This window comes from Desmodus rotundus, chromosome 13, assembly GCF_022682495.2.
Source record: "Desmodus rotundus isolate HL8 chromosome 13, HLdesRot8A.1, whole genome shotgun sequence".
Taxonomy (NCBI): Eukaryota; Metazoa; Chordata; class Mammalia; order Chiroptera; family Phyllostomidae; genus Desmodus; species Desmodus rotundus.
In genome coordinates, this window is record NC_071399.1 from 9,249,692 (window position 1) to 9,277,619 (window position 27,928).

Sequence of the window (27,928 nt, forward strand, 5' to 3'; positions counted from 1 at the left end):
AAACAGCTGAACTCTGGGGAGATTGGATAGGAGTGACTGAACCCAAGAGAATAGCTTTAAGGACAAGCAAAGAAAGAGGCACCTGTAGGTGGAATTCAGGAGGAATCAGAGATTGGAGGGAAACCCTCGTGTCCCGGAGGCAAAGGAGAAGAGATTCTGATGGAGGCCAGAGAATCAACCATGTCTAATTGGAAGGTGTTCTCACATTTGTTTACAAAGAGTACTTCGTGCCGATTATGCACTATTTGGTTTCTCAGCTTTAGTACCGATGACATGAGGAAATTCAAAGGTACTCTCTGTGTTACTAGAAACTTCAGTTTTTCCCAATGTGTTCATTTCCCGTTCAAAAATTTTTATAGACTTTCATGGATTTTACCTAAAAATATAGAAAATCTCTTTCCTTGAATTTTATGATTTAAAATTATGAACTTTTGGCTTATGCTGAATCTTCAGGCTACCTGAAAAATGGCATAAAAAAAGAATGGAAAATAATCATTCAGTATTACCCACGATTTGCCAAAACTCTTTACAACACAGGGTCATCTTCCAGCTTTCCCATGTTAGCACAGTGGGATGACTCTATGCATGAAACAAACAGAAATCACCAGAACAAAAATTCTCAAAGTTAAGCATTGATTCTTGCTGAATGGTAATGAAAAGTCACTAGGTCCCCTCCGCCCCCCGATATCAAAGAAGCGTTAAGTGTGGACTTAAGGAATAGTTGTGTGTGGGTAAATCTTTTGAATAAAGTAAGTTCCAGGAAATGTGTTATTAAGTCACAGAGGGAAGCCTCCATATAGAACATAAGCTGTCCTCGCCTGGCACAGTGCCCTCCCTGTTCACTGACCTGTGTCACTGCCCTTATGGCCCTGTGGTCCCTGCAGGGGAGGCTCCCCATGTAAAATCACTTTTCACACATTCATTGCACAGAGCATCCTAAAACAGGAGGCTACAGTAAGCTTATTCACTACTTTATTCAAACCCCATTACAGTTCTCCTGAAGCATGGTGCCAAATGACTTAATAATTTAAGGAGTAGATGACACGTTTAGTAGGGTCTAAGAGTTATTTGTAACAACGCCTTGTGGAATGGCACACACCGCAGAAGCGATCTTCAGTGGAGGCTGACAATATACACTTGTCTGCTGAAGAACGAACTTCATTTTCTTTTCGAGTTCACCATTTGTAGAAGTTTTGGGCCCTAGGCAAAAAATGTAGAAATATAGCCTAAACATGATAAGAGTTGTCTTATTTCCTCTTTGTAAATTTTTAGAAAATCTAAAAAAATTTTAAGTTAAAAAAAATGAATACTTTCTCTCAATAGCAGCAGCTGAGATATTTATTCTGGTATATAGAACATCTTAGATTTAAGGCGTGGGAGATAAAGGAAAAAGACTTTTTGATGCAGGTCTCTTCAGGTGTTTAAAAGATAAAAAGAATAATATAAAAATATACATGTGCCCATTATTCATCTTAAAATATAAGACATTTTGAACTCAGTTAAAGCCTGTTGGATACCTCTCTGATTGGATAACCTTCCTGCCTCCAGAGGTAACCATTACCTTAATTTCTTATTTTTCAACCCATATATTTCTGTGCACTCTTATGATATAGGTTTTTATTTGTTGCTCTTTTTTTTAAGTTAAAGCAATTTCTTCCTCTGTTTGGTTGTGAATTTTTTTCTTGGAAGGTTATTTTAGATTTTATCGATGTTTTTTGCATTGAGATTGGTCTATATTCCAAGTTTAAAGCATAAGTTTTAAACCTCAAGCCCATGAGTCCTGAAGCAATAAATGAATGAAGCAACATACAAAGGTCCTTTTGACAATATTTCATTTGTAAATATGAAATTGTTTAAGACAGTAAAAGTCATCATCTGTGGTCACTTAAAACACTGTTTGGTTCTACTGGGAAACTCATAATTTCCTTCCTTTCTGATTTATTATACATAGATTGTTCTTCTTAATAAGCACAGCCAAGTGTTAAATGTACCAAGCTATAGAAAATGGTCTTCTGCCAAGTGTTTGTACTCATATGTTCTCATTTAGTCATTCAGAATATTGATTAGCAGAAGGATGTATGTGAATAGATAAAATTATGAGGTGCACGCAAGTGATTTTTAATGCTCCATGCTTTTTGTTTAATTTCAATATTCAAAATAGATAAGGTAAGAAGGGCAAAAATCTTAACTGCAGTCAAGTTTTCTCACCTTGGCATAAAAATTATCAGTTTCCAGACAAGTCCGTGCACGTTTTTACACGAGCTGAGGTTCGCACGTGCGGGCTCTCGCCACGTGCGGCAGGGAGAACTCGAGTGCTGACTATAAATTAATTCTGGAACATGAAATACATCTGCTGATTCTTGAAGTTGCTTAAACACATGCTAAAAATGTATTTTGTATTGAAGACTAGTAATCATCTTAATTTTTTTTATGAGAAATGACTTTTATTATTCTTTCTACAAAAATTGTCTCTAACTGAATTTATCATTTCACTTAGTTTTTTATTCTTTTACCTGGCTCTTAAGAAGTTTATATTATAAACTACAATCTTCTGTGACAGTAATACACATTTTACAAACTGGTTTGCATCTAATTTTGTTTTTATTCTGCCTTGAATAAAAGTGATCATAAGTGATACAAAAAGCAAGTTTTAATGATTTAATTTTGTGAGAAATAGTAATAGTAAACTATAAATTTTTATTTTAAACAATTTTGTAAACAATTGTTTACATATATGTAAATAACATATTTCAAATTATAAGACAAATTATAAGTACATTAATAAGAGAAAATGATTGTTAAAATTTTATATTTGACTAAAATAAAAATGTAAAGTGATTTATATTTTAAGTTATAGAATGATTTTTTATGCTAAGGAATTTGATTTCTTACTCAAACTCAACCACTAAGAAGTGATAAAGCTATTGACTTCTTCCCAAAGTTAGCATTTTACTGCCCTGCTCAGTCAGGGGCAACAACCCCTCCGGTTTCAGAATGAGCGCTAGATCCTTGACATTCAACACCCTTCTTGCATTGGCGGAAAACCTCCTTCTTTATCTCCGACACTTTCCTGCTGAAGCCTCTGCACCAGCTCACAGTCGAGCCTATTTACAGATGTGCACACGAAGGTACCCAGACGCCAGGCCACGCCTTCCAGCACTTAGCTCTGCTGCTACCACAGGATGTGGTTCTAATCTAACTGCCCATTTACGTAGCCCGATTTGTTTTTGGATAGTTTTCCGTTCTTAACCATGGTCTTTAGTCTCAGTATCAGAACGACTTTTTGTTTTCTAAGTGAATACTTTCATAGTAAAAATGGTAATGTGGAAAAGAAAATATTCTTCACCTATAGATCAAAGCTCTATCTTAACTGTACTTGGTTGTATCTTCATTAAATTTACATATAACGTACCCATTTACAACTATTTCAACATCGTTGGAAGTCTTTAACATTAAGGATTTGTTCTAAAAATTGAGTGCTGCATAGTTTCAAAGTATTGAAATGGCTAGTTTAAAAAACACAAAATTTCTGAACACTACTACTTGGAGATAAATTCGAAACCAACCAAATTTCTTAGGTTTGCAAAATGGAAGGAGGGAAGTACCACTGGGCTGAAAACATGTCAAAACCAATGGCCCCGCCAGAATTAAACCAATTCAAAGCTGTTCTTGGACCAGCGTACGCAACAGCAGTCAAAGTAACCAAATCACAATGCTTTAACAGCACGTGGTGTACATGTGTTTTCTCATTAAACTAAATCCAATTTCTTTTTTTCAGGCCCAAATTTATCTTTAGAACAAGGATTTCCTTTCTGTCCTTTTTAGTATTAAGCTGAGTCTTCATAAGAGAGTACACATTTTATTTACACTGTATCAAGTTACTAACCCGATTCCTTCTGCTGTTCTGTGTCTTTTGTTTCAATTGGCCAGCTCATAGCTCTCGGTTCATAAATACTGTTGGCACATTCACGTCTTTCTCTGTAATCCTCATCTCCCTTCTGCTTATGTTTCTCTCTTAATGAAGTACAGAAAATCCAAACTTGCTATGATTAGAAAATACTTCCTGTATTGCTTGGACCAAGAGCTTTCTTGTCAGGCATTCTTTGGCTATTATTTCTCATCTGTTCTGTGTATTTGTATTTTATAACTGGGTGGCATGGCACACTCGGAAAGACCCTGACACGAGAGTCAATCCAGCATTTGCTCTTTACTCAGGATACAAAGCAGCGGACGCAGCAACGGCCCTGGGTGTCGGCGTCCGCACCTGTACCCTGGGCGTGGGAGCCTGCACCAACAGCCCCATATTAACAGTAATTCCGCCCTATGTTACTACAGATGATTAAGACAAAGTAGTTATTGAATGTGATGTACCTATGCGTTAGATGAAGCAATAAAAATATAACGTATCTGTGATAATACCGAATATGAAGTGAAATTTCAGGCGCAGGTAGAGTCTTAGTGTCCAGGCAAAGTCTAGCTGGAGGGCAGTTCTGAGCGGTCCTGATGCCTCCCGCTCCGCACCAGCTGATCTCCCCCCATTTCCACTACTCTCACCTTTGTCTGCTTCTTCTCAGCGACATCTCCCGAGCAGGGACTATCCAGTGTCTCATCTCTCTCATCACTTTGAACACCGATCAGCACTACACTCACATATGGACCTAATTGTGAGGATTTTCTTCTCAATCAGTGAACGCCAACCCAATATACACCTTTCCAGGGACACGCCCATCAGACCCAAGTTCGTGCTCTACCAGATGTCTGGGTATTCTCTGAGGGCTGAGTTGTCTCTCGTCTGAGTCTTTAGTCACGTCACCCCTCTTCCATCTGAACTCCCTCTTATGTGACACGAAATCCCAATTCAAATGTAGTTTTTCCCTCTGGGAGAGCATCTCTGATTTTCAAGCACTGGAGATGCCCGACTCCCAGCCCCAGCTCTGTGGTCCGACAGCAACTGCTGTCACCTGGCTGTCCCGCCGGACCATTCACCCGACTGTGGCACAGTTCTCGCCGCACAGTTGGTGGAGGGCTTAGTGACAGAACCCCAAGTTCACTGACTGGCCCTCATTGCTGGCATTTTAAATAATGCAGGATATCCTTACATTCGTTTAAGGAAGAAACAACCGATTTCTGCCCTTTAAGACTTACTTCATTTAAGACTTTTGAGGACCCCATCTAAGACTTTGAATCTCCCAGCAAAATTAACAATAAAAAACCAGATTTGACCCTGTTTAATTGAATTTGTTTCCAAATGACGGACAGGGGAGCAGGCAAGGGCAACGTGTCGCCTGTGAGTTTGAAAAAGCAAGGAAGATTGTCTCTCGATACCACATCGAGGTGTCAGCAGCTGCCGACTGACAATCCATAAACGCCACCCCGCCAACGCCGCACTAGTGAGTCGGCGTGGACGCGCAGCTACTCCACACGGGGCCCCGCGAGTTCTGTCCTTGTGCGGTCTTCAAACCCTTCACTTAGTATGGGGCCCATTACGGTCATTGTGCAAGTCACCTGCTAAAATGCAAGCTGTGTCTTTCATCAAAGGCCTATTTTGTTAAGCAAACATAGGACCACACGCTTTTCAAAAGGAAATTTGATGACAATTTAATTTTATAATCCATAACTATAAATCTCACTAAACAAGAGTCTGACGACATCTTGAGTGAGGTCACAAGTTCATTTTCATGAAAATTCTTCAAATGGGTTCAGAAAGCCTCCAACGAATAAAATGACACGTCAGACCATGGTTTCCTGAGCTCAGCGTCTCCGGTGGGCATTAGATCCGTGCACACCCTTCGGACACCGGCTCCTGCAGGTTTGGGTACCACTGCGCAGGTCTCCCACCTGGTCCTGTTTTCACCGGAGGGAACTTGCCGTTTCAGGAATCCTATGATCAGGACATAATCTTTGGTGCCCTCAGTACGAAAAATAATACCAAAAAAAAATGCAGTATTCAGCCAACACAAATTCAGATGATCAAGAAAAGAAAGGAATGTTTTCGGATCCTGGGCCTGATTCTTTTTGTTTTATATGTGGCAGGTTTGCTGAGCAAAGTTTACAAATCCGCTTTCCTCTCTACCCACCCCTACCCCCATCCAAAAAACACTCCCCTTCATCACTGTGCCCTGTCTGACCATTAGCACACACATAGCTCTAAGTCACCAAGCTTTTCTGAAGGACCTCGGCTCTGCTGAGTACTCCTTTATTCTCGGTATACGTTACAAGTAACAGCACTGAATCTTTCAATGCTTACAATGTTCCCTAGGAGTATATCACTTGAGCAGGCAAAAAAAATATATTGGGAAGTTTATTATTTTTTTCCACCAATATATTTGACACCACCTTTGGAGAGCGAACAAAAAGCACACTGTCGAGCGGATAGACCAGGACAAAATGTTACTGTTTGTTCCTCATGAGCACAGAGGTATATTTAAGCAAAGAAAGACATTCCACGGCTCTCCTGGGACTTCCTTCAGCTGAATTACACCAACATGTTCACACCACTGTGGTTCAGACTGGGTAGGAATTCAAAATGCACGCTTGTATTTGCCAATGCTTAAATACCACAGCTATAAAGATTCATATTAGGATTGAACCTGGCTTTCAAACATCATAGAACCAATGGGAGTTTATTGGGAAAAACTGTGTGTACACATGAAATTACAATGAAGATATGAAAATAAGAGACGTCCTTGTTTGACAGATTCTATACTTACACAGTTAAGCCTCAAAGTCGCTTGAAGTCACCTGCCTTTGGATTATGTTTCAAATCCAGGCTCACTGACATTTATGAAACTTTTGGCAAAACACGGGCCAAGTTTCGAGCAAGGCTGGGGAAAATACTTCTTTCATGTGGAACCTGTGTGAAACTCAGTGGCTTTGGCTGGGTTTCACCCTGAGTTTCACATTCAAACAATCCAAAGTTTTAGAGTTCAGGGGTAAAGAGAGAGACACAAGAAAACAACAACAGCAACATAGGAAACAGTGGCTTGCCCGCGAATGGAATGGCTGTCTACCCCCTTCCAAACCCATTTCATCCTGGTGCACCTGAACTTGTGTTGCCTGAAACAGTACGTTTGCACTCAGCGATGATGCCGCACCAGGGCTTCCTAATACTAAGGGGGAGACTACTCTGGATCCCCAAAGGCAGGGAAGAACATGCTCGAAAAAACTGGAGGGTTTAAATTTCCGACTGCTTAAAATGCAGATTTGAAGGTGGGGGGTGGCAATGAAGTGTGCAGATTTTGGAAATAAAAATTGGACTGATCATCTGTAAGTTTTCCAACTATTAGTCCAAATTCTAGATACACTGTTGCACCTAGAACCTCTCCCAGCACTTCTCCCTAGCTCCTCCCCTCTGAAATCTCTGTGGCCACTTGCTTCCTTGTCAGCAAGGTGTGGAACACAGGGAGCTCTAAGGAGCCACAGCCCTCGACAGGGACTTAAACAGTCTCCCAATAGGACCAGGCTCCTTCCGGCCCTAGCCTCCAACAGAACAGATGGGACAGTTTGCCAGGAAAGTCGGACTGAGTAGCTGGTTGAGGACTGAAAATAACCTCTCTCTCTGCTTGGGGTGAGGAAGAAAAGGGCAATAAACAAGTATAATAATACACAGAAATCTTCTTTAAAGACAGCATTTAAAAGTTGACTGAATGGCTAGAAAGTGCTACAATGACTATTTTAGGACATGCATTTTTTTCATTCCTTATCCCTCATTCAGCAGAAGTTTCACTCACATAACAGACTTTTGGTTACAGAGTTTTTTTTTTTTTTTAATTTTCCTACTTTTCCTTTTTTAAAATTTCCTGTCTTTTTTTTTTTTTTTTGGCAAGTTACCCAGGAAATCACTGTGTGTTTAAAATCCGTGCTTACTTTTGACATGTGAACTATGATATCAATAAACTTTTTTGGAACCGAGCATCAGTGAATACCAAGGATTTCTGAGCCGTGTAAAAAAAGCATGAGTTAGGCCCTGAGGCACATGGTAATTCTGAGGCAGCCATCAAGTGAGGGGCTGATAGAATCAGACTCTGCACTGTCCTTGGCTGCCTGCAGGGAAGCAGAATTTGCCCACAGTCTCCATGGTGAGAGAATCTTGCAGTTGGGGTCCCTGTACAAGCAACACCTGAGACGTACCAGCAAGAGAAAGCCAAAGCTCAATGGATTATTTAAAGAAAAAGATTTAAAAGCATACAAAAAAAAAAAAAGACTTTTTCCTGGCCACAGTAAATACCCACAATCAAAGTAAATGTTGTGTTTGAAGTTAAAGTCCACAGATCAAAGTACTTTGCAAAATGGTCAGCACAAGCATGAGGATGGGTGGGTGGGAGGCACGGGAAACTGCCCAGAATGTCATAGTGTCATATGAGAGAAACCTGCCAGCGAGAGACTTTCAGCGAGGTAAGGACTGCTCCCGTCCGAGTGTGCCAGGGCCACACAACAAGCAACACAAACACACACACTGCTGTAATTCCGCCCGAGGAATGAACGAAGAGTGACTGGTCAAAGGCCGACATAAAACACAGCTTGCTCACTGTCCTTGGAGAACAATCACTAACAGGTTTTCTTTACTCAGGTGGTTGCATCTTTTCCTTAAAAAAAATGCCCTTAGAAAGTTAGACATGAGTAAGCCGTCTAACAACAAAAGTGTGATGTCTCAGAAGCAGGCACGCTGCCCTGCAGTCAGGGGTGACTGGAGGTCTGGGGCGGCAGCAGGGACAGGCGGGTCGCTGCTGCAGGCCAGTGTGATTAAGTGCCGCTTGAAATTCCAGCCCCCCAAGTGCACGGATGCTCCTGCTGTATTCGGGAACACCGTGTTCACCTGGAGGTCGTTCACAGCCCCGGCGTATTTTCACTATAAATAATCCATCTAAAAACCATTAGTCATAAACGTATCCTAAGCCAATGAAAGAGCTCCAGAATGAAAACTCTTACCTCCAGGCAGCTGGGTCCAACCGTGGCTCTGAACAGAGGAAGTCGGTGTCAGTGGCCTTTACATGTAGAGATTGTTTGTTTAGCCCTGTTTAAAAGGTCTTGAACTCCAGAGATTTCAGATTAAGTCCAATCCAAGTGTCTGAAGGAGGGAAAAAGGCAAGAGAGAAGGCAAATAAGAGAGGGAAGGAATCCCAGCTGCTGGGTGGTGCTACCGTTCTGAGAGCATTGGAGCTATTTTCAGCATTAACAGCAGCCGGAGTGGACTCTGAAGGGGTGAAAACAGCGAGCCTGAATCGCCACACCCCCCAACCCCTACCGGGGAGGGGGAGGGCACAAACCAGGAAACCCACAGCCACTGGGTTTGCTGTGCAAATATTCATTTAAAGTTTGAGGAAAACTGCCCAGAACTCTTGAAAACAAACAAACAACAACAACAAAAAAAACCCCACTTGACTGGAATCTTAAAGAAACACTGTGCCCTGCCATAATCCTCAAGTTTTCAAAATGATTTACCTGATTCATCAAAAATAAGATGTTCCATTGATGCCTCTTGAGAGGGAAGGCTGCAAATCTGATATTTTCTTGCTTGTTTATATCCGGGTCTTAAAAAATGTTCGGTCTCTCTGGTAGGAATATCTGTTGTCAGCCTGTCCTTCTTAAGACTGAAGACAAATGGTTTATTTCTAGCACACACCCAAATTTCCAGTTTCATCAAGTATGCTATTTTTGAAAGCTTCTTGGTTAAGCTGTTGACACTTCTTATCTGTTGGCAGGGACTGGGGACCATTCAGTGACATGATGCAGACAGACACCAATTCCCCCTGCTTCTCCCTCCAAAGGCCGATGAAGAAGTAATTCACAATGGCCAGCAAGCTGCAGCCTTTCACTTTGTTTCTAGAATTCTAAATTAAGATCTAGAAATCGTATTCATTCATTCAATCAATCATGCGTTCGTTTCCTCTGCAAATATTTGTGGCAAGTACTTTTAAACCGACCCTATGCCAGGCACTTGGAAAATAGAGTAGGCAAAATAAACAGCGTCCTTGCTTCCAATGGCTCGCAGCACACACATGCAGCAAGAATAAAGAATTAAGACAATCTGTTACAAACGTTTACAGCTTCTTTTTTTCACACAATGAGACTATTCAAACCAGAGCAATTGGAGGTGAAATTTCTTTATGCTACAACAGAAGGAAGATGCTATATGCATCTCAGACCGACTCCTGCTTTCCATTGCTTCCTTCTGCCTTTTGTGTCCCGATGAGGGAAAGTTAGTTACTTCTGACAAAGGAAACACTCAAGTATTTTTATAAAAGCCTTTATTCTCTGTAGAGGAGACCCTGAGTCCTTTCAACTCCCCACAAAGAAAATGCTGAGCAGTCAGTGAGTTCTGCTGAGAGGCAGAAGACTCTACGCAGAGTCCAGTATGAAAACCACCGTGATGTAGTTTATAATTAATACGGTGGAGGTCGGTTACTAGATGCTCAGGTCAAATCCAATTCTTTCCTTGCAATTAAAGTAGGACACTGAAACTGAGTGTGGAAAATACTGAGGATTATGTATGATATGTTAAAAAAAAAGATATGACTGCTATTTCAAGGACTATGGTGAAATAGTGAAATCCTAATTCAGCATAATATACTTATATTAAAACTATACAGATATTTAAATATAAAATACTTAATTTTAAAATAAGATTAACTTTATTTAAAATATGCATACAACAGAGTTCAGTAATTCTCTGTAGAATAACGCATTTTTCTGTTCATTTATTTTAAATGATCACATTTCAATATGTCTTAAACATCTGTAAGTTTAAAATAGGATAAACAGGATATTTACATTCATTGGTCAAAATAATAAATGGTAATTCTGATTTTAAAAAATAGAAGCCTAGCTTCAGAGAGAAAATTTTAAATTGCTTTTACTTTTTCCTCCTTAAAGTAGTTTATAATAAAAAAGGATATACATTGAAAAATGGGCCTTCCTTGAGAAAATAGGGAGACTATGGCAACTATAAAGAGGAACTATGTGACTCCTAAATCAATCACTGTTTTTAAATTCTAAACTGCCTGCTTTCTACATCAGTGCACTGTCTCGCACTTACCTACAACCCTGTGGGGATGTCTCCTGAGAAACGGTCCTCAGGTGATTCGGTTGTGTGACCATCATAGAGTGCCCTCACCACAACCTAGACCGAACAGCCTGCTACTCCCCTGGGCTGTTTGCTCCAAGGCTACGAACCTGCACCGCCAGTTATTGTACAAAACAACTGAGATTAAATCAAGCACAAGAGAAAAATGATGCTATCGAGAGATGGGGTAAACGTAGGGTATGCACTGGGCTACCACCTGAGTCCCAGAGCACACTGCTTTGCGGTGGCAGGGAAAACCCACGGGCCCCAAATGGCACCACTCCCGCTAGAAGCCCAGGATGCCAACCCTGGATGCAATGCCTGACCTAACTGCAGTTTCAGCCTCTCCCAGAAGAGGAATCTTACTCAGCCAGTCTGGAATTTTCTGGTCAAGCGCCAGTCAGGTAATCTGTCACATGGGCCCTCTCCATCCCTATAGAAAGAAGAGGCGCTCTGCATGGGAGAACACTTCAGTGTTCTCTTTCCCCCAAGAAAAGGTGTCCTGCCCCCCAAATATTCATTTTTCAATAGCTCCCTTGTCCTACCCCTCTTCCCAGAAAAACCTTCCATTCTGCACAACCCCTCCCCATCCCCAACACCACCACCCCCTGGCCTGCCGAGTCCCCTTCTAGTCGCTGAATGGGATGCTGCTGATTCATAAATCACTTAATAAAGCCACTTAGATCCTCGCATTTACTCAGTTCTGTTTTGTTTTTTAACAGCAAACTTTTTTGTATAAATAGAAAGAGTGCACTCTAAAATAACAGCATAGTATAGTAAATACATAAACCAGTAATATAGTCATTTCTCATCATCCAGTATTATGTACCGTACATAACTGCATGTGCTATACTTTTCCATGACCAGCATCAGTAGTTTTGTTTACACCAGCATCACCACAAGCACACTATGCATTGCTATGACATTCGGAAGGCTGTGACATCATTAGGCAACAGGGACTTTTCAGCGGCATTGTCACCACCACTGTATGTGTGGTCCATTGTTGACCTGCATGTCACTATGTGGTGCATGATTTTATTATTAGAGTAATTTGGTATCAAAATCTGCATTTGAATAAATAGATTAAGAGCCTGCCAGCTGCTTCTATTCAGGATAAATCATTTCCTGCCATCTGACTCACCCAAGGTCTCTTTTGTTCCCCAAGGATCCCCATTGGTCAGCCAGCCTGTCAATAAGCACCTTTCAATAGAGTTGATGTCACAGAAAAGGGCGTGTTGGACTTTAGGTATATTTTAAGAGGTTAGAAGATAGTAAATTTGGACTTTTCTCCTTACCCAACTACTATGCCTTTTATAGGTGGTTGATGTCTTAACAATTGTACTAAGTGTAGCAATGTTAATTATTTTATTTCTATTCTTTAATCCTTTCTCTTTTTTAAACAAATAAATTGATTTAAACTAATTGGGAGATGCTTATGTTAGAGCGGGCTTCGGTGGTAGGGCTTACATAAATAACGCAATAAGATGCTTGATGAAGTAACTCCAGATACACAGTGGGCATTCAATAAAAGCTGAGGCTGTTACTGCTGCCGCAAGTCTAGGACTCTGCTGTCCAATATGGTAGATTCCCGTGGCAACTGAGCACTTAAACGTGGCTAATCAGATCTGAGACAGCACACACGTGTAAAAGGCACACTGGACTTTGAAGACTCAGCGTGGAAAAAGAATGTACACGACCACATTAATGTTTTTATATTTATGTCTGTTGAAAGGGTACTATTGATGACATGTTGGATGAAATAAGTTATTTTGTTAAAATTAATTTTACCTGGTTCTTTTTATTTTTTAAAACTGACAGCTAGAAAATGTTAAATAACATATGAGGTTTGCATCAGCTTCTACTGGGGAGTGCCATCGAGGCCAGTGGGTCTCAGACTGTCAAAACATGGATTTCTGGGTCCCACCCCCAGTTTCTGATTCAGTAGGTCTGGGGAGCATCCTGAAATTTTGCATCTCTAACAAGTCCCCAGGAGGTTCTCGACCACACTCTGAGAGCCGCTGGTCTTGAGCCTTACCAACAACAAAGTCGCCACTTTGTATCTTACCCACAGGTGCAAAATCTCAGCACCGCCCCCCCGTACCTACTGAACCAGCAAGTACATTCTACCAACATTCCCAGGTTATGTGCATTCACATGGAATTTTGAAAGAAATTCACATAAAGTAGTTAGTGTCCCTCGGTACACATGAGACTTATCTGGAGAATTCTTTTAAATACCTGTATCCTGGACCTACCTCTAGAAGGTATGCTTTACATAATCTGGAAGAAACCCAAGCATCTGCATATCTAAAAGCTCCCTGAGTGATTCGAGTGTAGAAGCAAGCACTGAGAGTTTGATGGGCCGTGGGGCCCACCAGGTCAGACACACAGGGGCCAGGATCCAGAAACCAGGCACGTCCCTCCTAGGTAGGGACAGTTGCTGGGGGGCTTGTCTGGTGCTTTCAGGACAAGGCCTGAGTGGATGGTGGGGGCAATGGAATCCAACAGCAAGGGGTTGTGGGTGTTACAACCAGCAGGGGGAGCTTGGCAAGAGGCGTTCTGTGCCTCCTCAGGCCTGACAGAGGTCCCTGCCCTCTCAGAACCAAATAAAGCAGAGCACAGCCTTGGTCTCAGAGGAAATAGAACACTAGGCAAGTTATCTGGGCAGAGACGCTGGCTCCGAAAAATAAGGACTTGGTTATAAGTATGCAGGTACAAGTCATGAGTAGGACCAGCCGCCATGTTGACTGGTCCATGTTGCCCTTCTGGAACTCTCCAGAAGGAGAGGATTGGCTTGGAGGCTCAAGCAGGAGCCATCTTTCAGAGATGAGGAGGGAAAAAAGTGGATGGAAGTGTTGAAAGTTGGTGTGGTTGTACATTTCCGTCTCTCCTTCCATAGCATATGATAAAAATTGAGATTGTTGTCGGCTAAGTGTTGGTTGAATTAAAACCTTGTATGCTGAGGCATAGTTGGCATAGACCACACTGTGCTAGAGGGTATTTATATCTCAGGAGAGGGTCTTGTTAACTTAACTCTCCAACTGTGAGGACCAGGGAAAGATGGGGATTTTGGAGTAGAGAGGCCTGTTATTCTTCAGCACACTTCTGACCCACGCTTTGATAAGTGCACCACTATTTTGAATGATCTCGCCAGTTTGCTAAATGACCCCTGACCTCTTCAGGTGGCCCCCTGAGCACTGTGTGCTCCCGATGGCCTCCAAAACAATAAAATCTTCACGGTAAGAGAGAAAGTCGCCCACCCTGGTAGCATTCCAAACTGGCAATTCTGCCCGCAGACACCATTTTAGCTTTTCTTCTCACTTAAGTGGTTGGTTGTTTCAGAAAACTTTAAAATAAATGCAAAATGATCAAAAGAGCCAAGAGAGTCTGGAGGTGGTGCGTCTGGGTTTGAGTCCTGGTCCTGCCACTTTGGTGTAAGGCTGGCCTGGTGATGTCACCTCCCTGTGCCTCAGCTTCCTTCTCTAGCATAGGGCCTGTCTCATTGGGTGGTTGTGAAGATTCAAATACTTGTTTTAAAGGAATGTAGAAAAGTCTGGATGACTGTAAATGCTATTGTTGGTTAAACAATTAAAATATAGTGGAATGACTCTACAGGTTGCCGTATATGGCTGAATGTAGTAATTTTTTTCAGATACCACGATGACTTCCAGGGACTTCCATGTGCGTGGTTTCTCGAACACAAGCATTTTGAGAGTCCTTTGAGAGTTGTTTGGATTTTTTTCCCAGGAGAACTCAGAATTCTCGATTGATTCCTCATCACTTCCTATTATTTGAGAGGATCTCAGCAGGAAGGAAGTGAGTGCAGTTTTCCCATGAATATTGTTTTCTAGGTTACATTTTTACCCCCCTGAAGTCCTTTGAAAAGTGAGTTGCGCTATAAATGTTTGAAGGCTTTCGTGCCCCCGTCAGTTTGCTAGCATTGTCTAATATTCCAGGAGAACAATGTGTCATTCTCTTAGATATTTTAGTGCTCAGGGAGAGGCAGCAAGACCGCCTGGAACAGTGGCGAGAGTTTCAAAGACGTATTGAAAAGGCCGTCAGATTCTCGTCCGGTAGAGACTAAGGGATCAGATAATGCTGTTTAAAGGAATAGGCGGGCCTCTGCAGGCTGCCTCCAGGAACCCGCCACTGCTGAGAGCAGAAGGAGGAATAGGTGCACTTCGGATGGGACACCGAGCCGAGGGATTCCAGGCCTGGCCTGCAGGTCCCCACAGTGGTGCTCTGGGCACACGGCAGAGGATTTGGGCTGAAAGCCTTCCTAACTCTAAGGTCTTTGCTTTGCTTGGACTTACATAAATTACATTGGGCGCCTCTCCCAATCTGCACCCCCCCACCCACCCAATAAGGTGTGATGATTTGAAAGTTGTCGAATCATATGCCCAAGAATGTCTACGACCTGTTACTGAGGTGAAGCAAATGTTTTTCAGGTCGGGATTTGCCATCCCCTGTGCCGGGGGGCACTGGGCGTCACCAAATAAGGTGGTGATCTTAGTGAACACTTGAAGAGCTATCAAATGTGAGAGATATATAGAAATAGCTTCTTAAAACCTTTGTTAAAGCTCGCTTTTCTAGTTGAAACTTTTGTTTTTAAACGTACCCTCTGAGTCCCATATGTATTAAAAAGTACCTCTGCTATTTTACATAACCATGACTCAGCTCTTCCTGATATTGATATTCTATTAAAATTGAGCATATGCCACAGTTGCTAGATATGGTATAAAAATCTTCAAGGTAAGCTTTCTTAAGGAGGCCTGTTTAAGGCGCTACGTGATTGGGCATCTTCTCACATCTCTAGCCATTCCTCCCAACCTTTCCTCTAGTTCCAGTTCTTGCAGCCTCTCTGGTCTTCTCTCGGGTCCTGGGATGGGCCACATTCAGGGCCTTCTCGAATGCTCTTCCCTCTTCCTGGAATGCCTGTCATGCTCAGCAGTTACTGCTGTGCTCCTTCAACCCTCAGCTGAAGTGTCCTTGTCTCAGGAAGGGCTTCTCTGATCCAGCCAAGGTTAAAGTCAAGTTTTTGTTTCTTGTTTTTTTTTTTTGCTTTAAACTCTTGATGAATCGTATTCTTCATTCCCTTGAGGGTCAAACTCTGTTGCATTTATCGGAGTGGTTGATTCATGTATGTCTCCTCTGTTGTCCTGTAAGCTGCTATTTCCCCTTTCCAGAGTACCTACTCCCCACACGTGTATTTGTGCCTGGCACAGAGTAAGTGCTCGATATGTGTTTGTTGAGTAGACGAACGATTAAGTAAGTTCTGCAGAAGGCATTAGCCAACACACAATGACATTTTTGTTATATAGGTGTCAGAACTTGTAAAATAAGTATTTTCTCCTATAAAAGCAAAAAACAATGTATTCTAACTAAGCAGCTGTTTCAACTAAGAGGACTCTGAAACATATGACTTGGTTGCTACATATTTGGTTTAAAGCTGTCCTAGGGGCTGATGCCACTTGTTTGCCCCTCAGGATATAATACATTCTATTATCTTAATAATTTGCATTTATCTTCTAAAGTAGATTGAAATGAATCAGGTCACGTGCCTCAGACGGCATGTCCCAGAGCTTTTCCACAAGCTGGCAGTACTCTCTTAGAGTGGACTCATCCCTTAGCTGAGGCGCCTGGTAAAAATTCTTCTGATGGGGGTTGTTAAGAGAATTACATATTTGTCTGTCCATTGCTAGACAGTGGTGCCACCTGGATCTCTGCAAGGCATACCTGATATTGTTTATAAGATAGTCGACGAACAGACAGACAGCCATGAAGTATCACACCAACAACGCTACCTGGTCAGTCCATTGCCATTCCTGGGGCATGAAACCCTTCTCATACCCTTACGGTGTGTTAGTTACCACCATTCGGTGAATTACTGAACAAGAAGCTGGGAGATCCGCGATCTTGATCTCTGGCGAAGCGCCTCATGGCCTTGACAGGAGAGGAAAGGGGAGCTTTCCGTGGCCAAAGCTACAGAGCAAGAGGCAGAGGCAGGGGCTGGCCTTTGCCCTATTGTATTGGAAGAGGCTGTGTAAACTCTTCTACCCTGGGCAGAGGGATGCTTGCTACAGCTTATGAATGTTTGACAATGTACTATTTGTTGTTCTAAATCTGGAAAACACCTTGAAATCGCCAAGGCACCACACGAAATACATCTTTTCTGAGGCATTCAGAAAATGAACTAATGAACCCCACAATCTGTACACATTTCCATCATTACTATGACCACAAGTGTAAACTTCAGAGTGATAATCACATCCACAAATAAGACACGAAATGTTAGAACAGTGGCCTTGCAGCTCAGACATGAAGGATGAGTAAAGAGCAATAAGGAATCGATCAACATTCAAAGGTTTAGAGGGAACTGTAGATTCATTATATCAATGCATAAGAAAAACTTCCTCCCAAATGAATGCAGGCTGGAAACACATTAATATGTTCTGTCCCCTAATCCAGACCTTCCTACCTCTTTGTGAGACCCACAGTGTGTCCTGAGTGGGGAACAGATGTTGCTGCAGCACCTACCCATCCCCTCAGTGTCAGGTGACCAGGTGAGACCCAGGGTGGCTGAAGCCCCTGGGCCAGTCACTCCTGGCTATTAGCTGCCTCATTTGTTGAGCTCCCTGGGCCTACAAATATTCTTTCTCTTATGATGCCAGATACAGAAAAATCAGGGAGGGAAGGCTCTACCCAGCAAGGTCAACCTACTAAAAAGAGCAACAATAGTCTTAGTCACAAAGGGAAACAAGAAAGAAGATGGTCTGGGAGAGGCCTGTTAGGAACATCAAGAAATGAGTAACAATATTTCAGTTTTACAAAAAAAGGGGGGAAATCTCTGTTCATACTTGGGGCTGGACTGGTCCCCCGTCAGAGGCGCGAGAGAGCCGATCCCCTGAACCACCTGGGCTCCACCCTCTTTTTCTCAGCAAGTATTTCTGTAAGGATCCCATTTGATTGAAGTTTCTCAGCGATACAATCAAGTCGCTATTTCCACACTTACTACTCTTTAGAAGAAACAATAAAATGCCTAACAGAGTTGTGGCAGACACTGCTTGCTGTCTGTCTAGTAAGAACCCATTTTCGCTTTGACCTTCACTACAGACTCCCGATGCTCCACCTATCTAAAAACTCACCTTCTCCCAACCCCCTTGCAGTTTGTTCTGGCTAAGAAACTACGGGCAAGAGACGTCGCCCACGCAGTAACAACACAGAGCCTCCTCTGCCCTTCCACCTAGCTGATGGAAATGCAGATGTCATTCTGGGAGGCGCATGCGAAGGGAGAGGTGGCAGAGTCGAACACACTCAGGGATTCTTGATGTCTGAGGCAAGCCCAGCCCTGCCCTGGATAAATGGCTGTCTTAAGAAAACCTGTTTCTTGAAGCTAGAAATGTGCCTGACACAATCACCTAAGAACAACTTCACCCCATCGCGCTGTCCGAAAGACCGCCGTAGACCATTAGGGCTGCCGTAAAGATATCATGTAAAAGACAGTTCCAGAAGTTTTGAAAGAACGTCTGGACGATACCACGAGCCTTGCAATGGTTGGGCATCCAGTTCCAGGCCCATGGCCATTCCCTAAGGGGGTGAAAATTGCCGTGACAAACAGGGCCCTGGCGTTCCAAGCCCTAGGAGCTGCATCATTTGAATATTTTTGGCTCTAAATATAGTCAAGAAGTCAGTTCCTTTTTCTTAAGACTAACATTTAATGATTGGTGATGTGAAGAGGAATAAAAACATAGTAATAATGTACAGGAAATACAAAACAGGAACCCATTGTTTATCCTGTTCTCGGTGCGCATGGCCTGAGAGCATTGTTCAGGAGACTTTGAACGGGGTCACTGCAATGGAGTTTACTGCGCTTTTTAAAGCCTACATTGAATGAGGGAATTGGACTTTGTTAGAGAACGTGATTTCGGAAAGAGAGTCAAGGCTAGTGATGCATTGAGTTCGAATATTAAATAAGCTTTAAAATTTCCAGTATTGGAAATGGCAAATGCTTTCAGACGCGAAGGTGTGTTGGATTAGGAAGTCAGTAACTTCCCACTTTTAAGTCAAACGAAAGACACATACAAATGAGGAAATTACTTTAAGCACAGCTCATGTCATGGCTTCTGATTAAGTACCATACATTGAAGAAATGAATATATGTCAGAATACATTTCATTTTATAAGAGGTAGTTAGGAATAAGTAGTTTGCATTTCTGTCCATACTGGCCAAGCACATAATGATTGAGAATAGGGTTCTGGAGGCCGATGGCCACTGCAGAATCTGACTCAGCTGCCTCCAGCTGTGTGGCTCACCCGAGTCTCCTTGAGCTCCAGTTTTCTTGTTAACAAAATAAGAATCCTGGCCATACTTGACTCATGTGGCTGTTATGAGGAGAGAATGCATGAATATATGCAAAGCTCTTCAAGTAACACCTGCTATGCAGTGGGCGCTCATTCATGTCGGTCATTACCGCTCTTATCATTACCTCACTGATGCACAGCACAGGTAGTTAAGAGCGTGGGTTTGCAGAATAAATGGTCCTCACTTAATCTTCTGTCTCTGTTCCTTATCTGGCCACCATCCCTGAGTCTCGGCTTCCTCATCTGAAAAGTGAGCCTGTCCATGACCTTAGAGCCTCAGTAAGAGGACTGAAGGATGTAATGCATGGTGACCACACCTGGCACATGGTAATCGTTAGTAATTTTTAGAAATCAGGTAGAAAAAATAGTCTTTGTAAATATGTTAATTGATCTTTGCAAAGATATGTAATTTTATTTTGCTGATGGGGATAATGAAATGGATTGGACAAGTGTAGATGTTGAATTTAATTCCCTGATACTTTATTTTAGAGAACTCACATTCAGAGTTTTTATGGGCTTTTTAAATTTTAATTTTTAAATAAGATTTCATGGCATTGTCAAAGAACAGGACTAAGAAAATTCCCATTTCTGCTAACGAGTTTGTCTGTGGTTGACCTTAACAGTCTCGTTAAAATAACAACATCATTATCAACTTATTTTCTGAGTAGAAGAAGGTTGAAGAAGAAAGATAATTGGCATTCAAAGGAATGACCTGGAGGAAGCAGAGGGGACTTGACTTTGTAAGTCTCCGTGAGCATCTGTTACTCCCTGAGAAAGCTGGAGAAACAGTTTATAATCCTATTCATTTTTGTAGCAAACAAACACTAACCTTTATCCATTAACTACAGTTATAACAAATAATAATTGAAGTAGGAGTATCCCTTTAATATAGCAAGAATCACATTGCAGGGAAAAAGAATCGTGGCTTTGGAGTCTGGCAGAGCTGACCTCCGGGGTCGGCTGCCCAGTGGCAAGCCCTGTCACTCTGGGTGGGTCACTCAAGTCTGTCGGAGCCTTGATTTTCTCCTGTACAAAATACAGACACCACCGCCTGCCTTTTGGGGAGCTTTTGAGAGATTCAAATGAGACTGTGTGTGAAAAGCAGAAACCAGGTCAAGTGCCTGTTCCAGAAGAAGGTTTACTGTATCGTTGTTGCTATTTACCTGTCTTTTCTTATTAGACTGCAGGCTCCTTGAGGCAGGACACCCTTTAAAGACGTAGTTATAGCCAGTTGCTAGCACAGCGTCTGGCTGCTAGACCATACTCAGTGCATACGTGTTGAACAAAGCAGGACGCGGCTACCCTGCATGGAAAACTACAACCACCACAATAAAGGCAGAGGAGGCTTCACTGTCTCAGTGAAAATCGCTGAGAGAGACAGGCATCGACAGACTGGACTGATGTTCTGAAGAACAGATTTCAGTAAAAAGTAAATAAAAGACACGGCCTCACGTGATGTATTTAGGAGAGAAAGTCAAGGTGTAAAGGACACAGAAAGGGGGTCACAGTGATCAGGATGCTACCTGAGTGGATGAGCAATAGCATCTTTAATGGGGCTATTTGTATGTATCCCCGATATTTTCTTCCTTTATACAAAGGTGGTAACGACTTTAGGCCTGTCATTTCTGTTAACGTTGTCTCACTGCTTTAATTCACAGGAATGTTCTATAAAACTCAGCTCTTCTGATTGGTCTCTGAGCCCCCTGCCGCACACCCAACTCACACACATTCTCTTTTCCCCGCGCGGGGCGAGTGTCTGCACCTTGGGGGTTCAGAGGTTTTTATGCCTAAACCCAGAGTCACTGGTCTGAGAGGAGCAGGGTTTCTGTGCTGGTTTTCCCCTAGGTTCCTGTCTCCAGCACTTCCACGATGTGACGTAGTTTGGAGACTTTCAGGACTGATTTTGGCTTCTCCTACTTCTTACCTTTGTTTTGCACCCAGAATCATAGCAGGAAGGAACACGACAAAACCTACCTAATCATTCCCTTTACACTTAGAAAATTGGGGTGCAGAGGATCACTTTATAGAAAAGCCGTTAGTCTTTACAACCAGAGTGTGAGAAATATTGTTCCAGGGCGGGGTGATGGTGGGGGGGATGGTGAAAGGGCATAAACAGTATGAACAGCATCTTCCGTTACAGTAGCTCAGAGATGGGATGAGCGCACCTGCCGGGTCCTTGGGCTCCGGACCAGGAGCACCGGTTACACCAGCACCCACCGCTGCTCTGTTTCGCTTGGAGCAGCTTTGATGGGAACTCGCTATTCAAACCCCTGATGAACTCAGCTGGAGGCGAATGCTACCCACAATAGTAGACTCATTTAGGTATCAGGTGATGGCTTCCACTGCAGCAAAATAGGTTTTTAGAGAGAAAAGAAAATGGACACAAAGAATAGAGAAGATGAGATTCGCATTAATTTTAGCGAGAAGGGATTCGGGGCAGGGGGACGAAATTAATACACTAAAGAGAAAATCAGTACAATGTGGAGCTTCAAAGTTCGATATCAGGTACGTTTTAATTGAGACACTCGAGTGGAAGAAAGTGATCTCGGAATTAATTATCAAAGGAGAATAATGCTGTTTAGGATAATTAGAAAAATGGCTCAAAAAATGAGATAATTCTCAGGGAGAAATTATTTTCATTAATGCAGGGCTTAATCAAACTTTCCTAAAAAAATAGACACCCAGGGCTGAGTTCACTTTGTAACATTGTATAAGGGTGCACTTACTTGGCAAGTTTTACAATTTCACCCTGTAACGAATGCCACCTGCAAAGACCGATAAAGAGGACTACATCGAGGTCACCTTTAGGTTTGCACATACCATGTGGGGTAAGAGAAGGAGGAATTGGAAAGGTCCTAACGAAAGGTGCCATCAAATTGCACCTTTGGCTGCAATTTGTAGCGGCCAAACCTGCACTATAAACTGCAGCGGCTCTACCACTCTGTAACGCGAACTCTGTTTTGGCGTTACTGATGAAGATCTATCCACTTGGCCTCCTTTTAAAAGACTTGTGCACATTTGAACACACCTTTGAGACTCCAAATTGAACTTCTGCACCACATTCTATTCTGGGTAACTACAGAGGTGCTGGAAATGTCAAGCAGTAACAAACACCCCAACCCACAAACTGAAGAACATGAGCTGGCCTGTCCCTGGCTCCGGGGTTCAGAGCACAGCGGGCGTGGGCTCCGATTGTGCTCTGGGCTGTTGGGCTTACAGGTCTAGTCTAGACCAGGGTAGGTCACCTTTGTTGCGATGACTTCATTCTTCCAGTGAACATAATATTCCTCTTTTTTCTCTCCCTTTCACTCTTAAACTTCAGCTTAAGATCCATTCCTTAAGCTTAATTTTGTGCTGCCTTGAGAGGATTATTAGATACTTTTACTATTCATAGAGACTTTCACTGCCTTCTCTCTACTCTGAACTGATTCTGTAGAGAACTTGTTCTCATTCATCACAGTTATCTGGATTCGAATTACATATGAAGATGCTCATGCAGAAGTTATTCAAAATATAATCATCGTAGTTTTATTTAGTAGTCCAAATATAATTTTCCCACTCAGTTATAAGTTACATGTGTAATAATTATGTATAATTATACAAATATATTAATTATATTTATATAAGCTATATTTATAAATATAAACTACTTATGAATAATTTATCACATAAAGTCACAACTTTGTTTACAAAGTCATCTCTATTTTTGTTTTTAAAAGGATACATTTATGTGGTGGTGTTAGGATACATTAGTTTCTTATAAGAGAATCATCTCAACTTTTAATGCACTATTTCCTTAAACTCCTTTTTAAGTGTTAAAAATTCTTGAAAATGTACAAGGTGAGGAACGGTTATGTAATTTTGCTGCTATTCTTGCTCCTCAGCCATCTTCTCACAGTCTTAGTGCATTTGGAAGTCAGTTTTGAACTTGAAGTTTCTTCCTACGCATATAAATACATATACACTCTTGCCCTGTTTCCAAATCAAAGCAAGCAGCTTCGCCTGGGCTATGCTTGCCATTTCTGTTTCAACAAGAAACAATATAGCTTCAGTGGTGAAAAGGGTTATGAATGGTCCTTGCTAATTTCTAAGCTGATGAAAAATGGCTCCAGTTTCACAAGCTTGGAGGAGATAGGAGATTTGGGGTCTTATTTCTCATTACTTATCTTCACTTACTGCTTCAGCAGTTATGTTAACTTGGCTCCAACAGGAACTAGCCTTGGGGTAAGATGTAAAACAGAAAAACAATGAGGTAAGTAAATCAGTCTATTAACACATAGCGATTAGTGTCCAGAGTCACACACAAAGACACATTTAAGCTAAAAGAGTCCTGATTCTCACCTTACACGATAATCACTGTGGCTGAACAAGGAAAATAAATGTATCTTTGTCGTTTCATCTGTTGGGTATGTGCTAATGGTTTTGTCCAGAATAGATACGGGCCATAAACGTCGGGAATTATTACAAGATACCTGAGTAACTGTACCTGAAGAGCTGAGTGACTCGAAAATGGGAATTGTTTCAGTTTTGACAAAGAGTCAAGAAATCTACAGACTCGTTATTTTACTCCATTCATTTGCACAGCCACACTCATCCATGGTCTCTTCATGTAAAAGAAACGTTACCATTTTAATGTTAAGGATGTTAACAACTAACTTTATTAATTTAGGGCACAGTCAAGGTTCCCTGCCCCTATTTTCCTGAAACGAGCCACTTTTGTTAATGCGGCATTGACTCTGTGGCATGGGAATGGCTTTTCTCCTCCACAGCACATAAAGGGAAAGAAGAGCTGATTGTGGTCCTCGGTTATAAATAGTCCACCCTGCCCATCCTCTGAAAAAAACTGAACGTTGAGTTGAAAGCCATGAGTACAGGGGAAAGGTAATAACAGATAATCAACGTGCTTTTAAGAGCATGGCAGTGTGCTACTGGTAACGATGCTTATTAAAATGGCATTTCCCATAAACACCTTTGAAGGTTTTTGTAAGTACTAATCCTGAAAACTGGGCTCATTTTCAATACAACTTGAACACGAAGTCTGTTTAAATTAGAATGAGTACACTTTTGCCATATGCCACATTTCATTACTGTCCAATGGCATGCTTAAATTCACCACCTACATAAGAACAAAATAGGGGAAATGCATCTAGGAGTACAGTGAATGTTTAAGAAACTTCATATGCCTTGTTTATGAGGCGCATATATTTGCGAGTTGGGCAACGCAGCCTCGTATACAAAGTGGAAGCAGAGCTGGAGAGTATGAGCTCCCTGAGGACAGGAATTTCTGTTGTGCTCCCACAGTTCAGCGCCTAAGTCTTCGTGAAGCTCGCCTCCTGCTGGTGAGCAGGGAGGGAGGAATTACTGGATGAATGAAGTCCGGCCAGGTGGGCTGTGTGTTGTATACTGAACAGGGGATGCTTTCTTTGAGGATGATCTCTTGAATTGTTTCTTTTTCTTTATTTTCTTATTTTTCTTATTATAAATGCCTTGGGGGATCTCTTTCACCTCGTCTGTTAGGACTCACCCGTGAAGTGGAATTGAATATAAACATCAGTGCTCATACTTGCTGTGGATCCTACTAGGCACTCCCAATAGAATGTGAAAAAACAAGATTATTCTTGCCCCCCCCATATATACGCTCTTAGAGTGGCCACTTTTTTTCTTTTTAGATCAAAGTGCAATAGTTAACAAAGGAAAATTGTTCTGCAGTTACAGAGCCACAAGACTCTTAACACTTTTCAAACTCCAGTTGAACTGTCTTTGGTTCCAAAGTAGAACTAATCACTCTTCATCCAGAGAGAAAACCATTTTTGCCCATAACAATGAGCGCAGAGGCTCGAGTTGGCAGTGATCAGTTTTCCCGGGGTGCATCTTCCAAGACATCTCCTGAATTAAAGTGGGGGCAAATTGCTACAATAAAAAGGAATCGACAAAATATTTATTTCTGGAGATTTTGTTTTGTTTTCAATTTCTATTGCGTAGTCGCATAAGAACATTATAATTAGATTTGTAAACTTGTTGGGTGCCACACAAATGTTCTTTGGTACTCATCTGTATGCACCTGCTGATTTTGAAATGTTCAAGAGCAGATTTGGAAAATGTGGACAAGCAGAAAAAGAAGAAAATCACCCACAATCTCATCACGAAGAAATAATCATTATTGACCATCTAGGTTGTCTTTCCTCCCTCCCTCTTTTAATTGCTGTGCTCTTCCTGGTCTTCAAGAATAAAGAAATATGATGTGGTCTTATAAATAAATGTTTCCAGAGAACATCAAACAAAACTGGAGAGAGGCTGAAAAAATGGGAGTTAGAACATTTTCTTTTGGCTGGCCGGTAGTTCCCACAAACAGGCGGTCTACAAAAATGTTAGTGTGCAGGGTTTGGCATCTGGCCGATTCAACTTGAATCCTACCTTCCTCACACGCATGGCCCTGTGCAAGCTGTTTAACTTCTCAGAGCCCATTTCCTCTTCTCTAAAATGAGGATAATGCCCTCATTGGAGTGCTTTTGTGAACAGTCAGTGAGAGGTATTTGAGGAATTTGGCGAGCCGCCTGACCCAGTATGCATTCAATGAATGGTAGCCATTATTATTATTTATAAGAATACTTAGTTATTTTGCATTCTTAGCTAAACTTGTAGATCAATACCATGTAGCATGAAGATTAATTTTAGATCAGCCCAAGAAAGACATAATTAAAGCAAGTAAATCTATTGGAAAAGATCATATCATGTGTTCTTAAGCAAGTACTTTAGGATTGTAGGATTAATTTAAATTTTTCTCTATTAACATTATAAATGGAAGGATGGCTATATTTGCAGCTAGCATCTTTACAAATAGTGATCTCCCCCATTCTACCCTAATGTCGTGTTTGCAGTTAATTCTCTGCATAATTTACAACCCGGAGATTAGTTTGCTTTAGTCTGATATAATTCAGTCAAGATCAAAAGGTACAGAAGTGTATTAGACTCTCTTAGAAGTTTCTTTTAGTTTTAAGCTAAACTTCAAGTTTAAATATGTGATCAGTGAAGGTTTTTACATTAAGAAGTTTTAAAATTATTTATCTATTGTGGGCATTAATTTTTATTATGTGTAGTTTTTGCTCTAGGTCCACTCAAACTTCATTATGTCAAGACCTCCAGGAGATCCCCATTTCTCTTCCATCCTAGGAGATTCTTACTGAGGGTATGGGCATCATTTCTTGAGAGCCAGTTATGTGCTAGGCACGGTTGTATGCACTTTGCATGAATTATTTCATATTATAGAACTAGTAGTTCTATAACCTGGGCACAACATCTTCATTTTTCACAGCTACCAAACCTGTGGTTTAAAGACATTGAGTCACATGCCCAAGAAAGCCAGGTCCACGCCTGGACCTCACTCTACAGGTCCCCACCAGCTCCTGCCCTGTCCGATGCCTCCTTCCCTGCAAATCAGGGATGTTCATGCAGAGTTGGAGGAGCCTGGATTTTGACAAGGCACATATCAAGGGAAAATCAGTTATGGATATCAATACATTAGCAAGCAATTCACACTTCCTGTTTTGAAAGAAAACACATATTTACTGACTTTTGAAACTAAGCAACCAAGAATAAATAACACCTATAATCTGGATTTTTATGATAATCTGTACAAAAAAATGACCGTAGGCCGGTGAAATAAGTCAGGGAAAGGAGGAGAAACAGAGGAAAGAAGAGGAAGACTGAAACTAGAGCAGAGAAAGGAGGTTTAAGGGTTTAAATTAATGTTAATGAGTGGGGCCATGTTGGTGCTTGGTGCTAGTCAGTATTTTCATAGGTAACATAGTACAGGGAAAGTCTGACATTGATCATTAAAGTTGATGACTGTGCTTGGAAAGGACCAAGTACTGGGTTTAATACTCTGTGGTCATCTTGAAATTGTCAATGATTTTTGAATGTGGGATTCCCCATTTTCGTCTTGAACTGGGTTCTGTATTTTATACAGCAGTTCCTGGTTAGATAAAAGTTCAACATAGATGATCAATGTCTCCCGAAATTTCTGAGGCTCCAATCTCACCTCCCACATCTTTAAAAGACAGATCAAGGTCAAGAACAGTTGTGGCAATTCTTCCCTCTCTCCTGCTACCCCACAAGCTCTCTTTACCTCCCTCTGCCTTCCCTGCACCTTCAAAGAAGACCTCTATCCTGGTCACTTGTAAGTAGATGTGTCGTACACGTCTCTGAAGGCCTAGGGTTCCGCTGTCTAATATGGTGCCACCAGCCACAGGGGGCTCCTGAGCCCCTGAAATGTGATCAACTCAAAGTGAGACACGCTGAGTGTCTAAACGGTCTGTGGACACACAAACTCACACACACACCCATAAAGAATGCAAAGCAAGTCAATACTATTTTTTATACTGATTACTTACTGAAATCGTAATATTTTGGATATATTGGGTTATATAAGATAGGTTATAAAAATTGATGTCTTCTGTTTACCAATTTCACCTAGCTACTAGAACATTTAAAATTATGTATATGGCTT

General features: G+C 41.7%; 2 protein-coding genes across 10 annotated transcripts in view; one reads left to right on the plus strand and one right to left on the minus strand.

Moving 5' to 3' along the window:
• TLR3 (toll like receptor 3) overlaps positions 1-27,928 on the plus strand; it is a 402,871-nt gene that overhangs the window by 213,959 nt on the left and 160,984 nt on the right. The window lies entirely within an intron of this gene.
• Positions 1-27,928, minus strand: part of SORBS2 (sorbin and SH3 domain containing 2) — a 180,588-nt gene that overhangs the window by 142,221 nt on the left and 10,439 nt on the right. For all 7 annotated transcript variants that reach the window (XM_071220200.1, XM_053916619.2, XM_045197171.3 and 4 more), the window contains exon 2: positions 8,929-9,067. The gene's annotated coding sequence lies outside the window, so the exon portion shown is untranslated. The remainder of the gene's footprint in view (positions 1-8,928; positions 9,068-27,928) is intronic.